Source organism: Grampus griseus (genome assembly GCF_964374135.1).
Source record: "Grampus griseus genome assembly, chromosome: 13".
Classification (NCBI taxonomy): domain Eukaryota; kingdom Metazoa; phylum Chordata; class Mammalia; order Artiodactyla; family Delphinidae; genus Grampus; species Grampus griseus.
Window position 1 is genome coordinate 34,908,984 of NC_139007.1, and position 4,732 is coordinate 34,913,715.

Below are 4,732 nucleotides of genomic sequence, written 5' to 3' on the forward strand. Positions count from 1 at the left end.
TCAGTTCTTTGTGCAATCAACATTCACGTGCCAGACAGCCTTCTAAATGCTAAATAAGCAAAAGATATGAACACACCTCAGTCCACAAGCATCTTATGGTCTAATGGAAGAGTTCAACAGGTAATCTGATAACTACTGTGAAATTCAGTGATGCTATTATGGATGTCTGGCAGGCACAACTAGAACACCAAAGAGCAGCCTCAAACCCAGTCTGGGGGGAGAAAAGGCTCCTTGAAAGAGATGGCTCCTAGCTTGCAAGAAGGAGAAGTGGACAGAGCAGTCAAGCAAATTCCAGGAAGGGGTGAGAGTTCAAGGCATAACCAGACACCTGCAGGTTTCAACATGGTTGGAAAGGAGAAAGGATGAGAAAAGCAAGAAGACAGGCCCAGAAAGTTTAGCAGGAGTCAAATCAGAAAGAGCATTTTGAGTGTTGGCCTTGTTCTCCGATTTTCTGTGTTTTTTTTTTTTTTGCAGACGCCACCCTGCTCTCATCAGCCTCTGGCCCGCCATCTCCTTGAATCTTAACACCATGCCTTCAATTAAGTTGCAGAGTTGTGACGGAGAGATATTTGAAGTTGATGTTGAAATTGCGAAACAATCTGTGACTATTAAGACCACGTTGGAAGATTTAGGAATGGATGATGAAGGAGGTGATGATCCAGTCCCCTTGCCAAATGTTAATGCAGCAATATTAAAAAAGGTCATTCAGGGGTGCACCCACCACAAGGACGATCCGCCTCCTCCTGAGGATGGTGAGCACAAAGAAGAGTGAACAGATGATATCCCTGTTTGGGATCAAGAATTCCTGAAAGTTGACCAAGGAAAACTTTTTGAGATTATACTGGCAGCAAACTACTTAGACATCAAAGGTCTGCTTGATGTTACCTGCAAGACTGTTGCCAATATGACCAAGGAGAAAACTCCTGAGGAGATTCGAAAGACATTCAATATCAAAAATGATTTTACTGAAGAAGAGGAAGCCCAGGTACGCAAAGAGAACCAGTGGTGTGAGGAGAAGTGAAATTTTGTGTCTGATGCTGTAACACTGTAAGGATTGTTCCAAATACTGGTTGCACTGCTTAGTTTATAATTGTTAATATTAGAAAAACAGTCCACAAATGCAGCAGCAAATCAGTGTATTAGCAGAATGTTGTCCTCAATGCATGTGTAGTTTCAGTACAGATTCCAAACTTATGACTCAGTTTCTTCTAGTATGATCAAAAGTTCTTTATTCTTTGCTCTGAATAAAATTGAACTGTGGGTTCTCTATAGAAAGTGGCATTTTGGGCTTTCCCTCTTTTTGTAAAGCAACTTATGCCTAGTTTATTGTCCAGTTAACTTTAGTTTAGTGACTTTTAAAAGTTGGCATTGTAAATAAAACAACTTGTAAAACATTTTCTGAAATAGAATTAACAACATATTATCTTTATTCATGAGTTGGAAACTGGAGAAACGCTAATTGAGGTAAATGTTATCAGAGTGGGGTTATCAGAATGTCTTCCAGCTTCCTGGAGTCCACTGGTATTGATTAACCTGTATGTAGCAGGGCTCCCTTAATTGGATCTGAGGACTTATTTTTGCATTTTTAATCCTCTCAGCTTTGAATATGTTGGCTAGAGGCTCATTTACTACTCAGTTTGTGGTTTGGGAGGAAACAGAATTAGACAGTTTGCTGGCTTTTCTATTAAAAGAGACACTTAACCCATGTGGTGTGTCATCTTTTTATAATCAGTAATCCTATGTGGGGAAAACCATAAACACTACTTGCATGTAAAAAATAATTTAACCTTTAATGTTAAAATGTATGGCGTTACCCAGAAAGCATCAGTCACGAATGCAAGATACTTTCAATAAAAAGTAAGTTATGTAAAAAAAAAAAAAAAGAAAGAGCATTTTGTGTCATATTAAAACTTCGAGATTTTACTCTCAGAAGCAATAGGGAGTTGTTAAAGAATTCTAAGAAGGGGTAAGACATAATAAGATTTTAGAAAGATGTGGCAACACTGTGGAACACTAGAGGACCATACCCTATATGGAGACTTAATGCAGTGATGAAGGAAGAGACATGAGAAACTGATGCAGGGAATATGGTATTTAGGATAGAAAAAAGAGAGAGAGAGAAATTGGAGAGAGATTTATGAGCAAGGAACACCCATATTTGGCAATGGTTCAACATGGGAGAGACGCAAAGAAAAGAGTCAAGGGTGATTCCCACAAAGCTGCTTTACTAACTTAATCAGTGCTTTGCTAATCATGGCATCATCCATGGGCCACAAGACCCAGGAGGAAGAATGGGATTGTTGGAGGGATGGTGGGGGTGGAGATCCTGGTTAGGAAGGGCAGGAGAAGATAAGGCTCAGTTTGGAATACCTTCAACTTGTATTGGACATATGAACACAAATTCCTGAAAGGCAAGTCTAGAGCTCAAGAGGAAAATGTGGATTTAAGATACAGATTCAGAAGTTGTCACAATAAAAATGGTAGAATAAATTATGGTAATAGATATAGTAGCACATAGAATGAGAAGGGGAAAGGGCTAGGGACATTAAGATAGAGTAAATCAGACAAAAGTAGAAGAAAATATGATGGGTATTGTCAGCAAGACAAAATCTGAGACAATCTAAATATCATATTTATTGTATATTACATTCTTGTCAGCTCAATGAAAATTTATATTAATGGGTTTTAACTGAATTATAGAGACCTCAATAAAATTATACTACCAGCAGCCAAAGTTCAGCATGATCTACAAAAAGAACACTAGAATGAGGGTCTCAGGCACCTACAAATTAGAACTATCTCTGCCTCTAACTCTTTAATAGAGAGCTAGTTTCCTAAACTTCCTGAGTTTTAGGTTCTCAATATTCAAAGTAAGGAAATTCAACCATCTAAGTTCCCTTTCAACTGCAAAAATCGGTGATCCTACTATGCTATGCTATGCTTTCTCCTTAATGCTCAATCCCTTGTCCCATCAACTGTATAATCATTCAATGCTTTCTTCATTCATTCCCTCTTTATAAGAAATATTTATTGAGGACCTGTCATGTGCCTGGCATTCTTTAAAGTACACAGGACAAAGCAATAAACAAAACAGCCAAAGTTCTTGCTCTCATGAACTAGTGGGGAGGAGAGATAATAAAGAAAAATAATATATGCAGGTGAGGAAAGGTGTTTTGAAGAAAAATAAAGTTTGGAAAGTAAAAGGGACCAGATTTTATAGAGAGTTGGCAGGAAGAACTTTCTGATAATAGCATATTTGAACAAAGATCTGAAGTAAAGGAAAAAGTAAGCCATGCTTTTGTGGGAGAAGACAGTTCTAGGCAGAGAAAAGAAAGTCCCTGCTGCTGAGGCATGCTTGGTCTCCTCAAAGAGTCACAAGAGATCTGATGTGGCTTGGGCAGGTGAAGAACACAGGAGCTTAGAGAGGTTGGATAAGTAATAGGATGCCAGGAACACACTCAGAGATGTCAAATAGGCAGTTAAATATATGATTATGGACTAAGAATATATATATATGTTATGGATTGAATGTTTGTGTATCCCCAAAATTCATATATTAAAGCCCAAACCCTCAGTGTGAAGGTATTAGGAGACAGGGACTTTGGGAGGTAATTAAGTTTAGATGAGGTCATAAGGGTGGGGTCACCAGGATGATATTAGTGTCCTTACAAAAGGAAGAAAAGAAACCAGAACTCTCTCTCATCCATTTGAGGACACAGCAAGAAGGCAGTCATCTATGAGCCAGGAAGAGGGCTCTCATTAGAAACCAAATCTGCTGGCACCTTGATCTTGGACTTCCCAACCTCCAGAACTGTGAGACATAAATGTGTATTGTTTAAGCCACCCATTCTATGGTATTTTGTTATAGCAGCCCAAGCAGACGAAGACAGGAGCCATGAATCTGAATAAGGCATTTAGGGGATGAGTATTTCTAGAAAAGACAAGAGGTCCAAAGACACAGCCTGAAGTGCTCTCACCAATTATGGCTGGGGAGAGGATGACCCGCACAGGAGACTGAGTAGGAGAAGCCAGTCAGGGCAAAGGAGAATGAGAAAGAGCTGAAACCCAGAAACCTGGTGCTGAGAATGTTCTAAGAAAAAGAGGATGATCAATTATGGAAAGTGTAACTGGTAGATCACATATAGTGAGGATGCTACTTAGCAGTTAGGAGTCACCTTCGCAAGAGCTCTCTCAGTGGTGTGGCATCGACAGAAAGTTGATCTAAATGTGAGAGAAATAAAATGGAGGCAGTGAGAAGACACAATACTTTCTACGAGTAAGGGTTTTGCTATCAATAGGAACAGAAGTGATGCAGTGGCTTGAGAAGAATGTAGAGAACAAGGTTTTTCTTCATGGAAGATACTATATTTGTATGCTATTGATAAAGGTTCAGTGCAGAGAGGAATATTGATGATACAGAGAAATAAATCACTTTTGGACCAAAACCTCTGACAGGAGAGGGTGAGATCCAGTGCCCAAGATAGGATGCAGCCTCAGATAGTCCATTGATTGTGAAAGAAGGGAATGCACAGTACATGGATGCAGGTAATTTGGAGTATTCTTCAAGGGCACATGTGGAAGTTGTCTTCTACAACTTCTATTTGCTCAGGGGAATAAGAAGCAAGGTCATAGTAGGATTCTCGAGCAGTACTGACAGTTCTCCTGTGGTCTGTGGTCATGAAGTGGAGCCAGTCTTTATGGTTGTGTGTTTTTCTCCAGCTCCATTCAGCCA

General features: G+C 39.5%; 1 pseudogene across 1 annotated transcript; it reads left to right on the forward strand.

Moving 5' to 3' along the window:
• Nucleotides 1-466: 466 nt before the first annotated feature.
• On the forward strand, nucleotides 467-1,826 carry LOC309831636 (S-phase kinase-associated protein 1-like; annotated as a pseudogene). The gene has a single exon. The product of its transcript is annotated as an S-phase kinase-associated protein 1-like (transcript).
• Nucleotides 1,827-4,732: the final 2,906 nt, after the last annotated feature.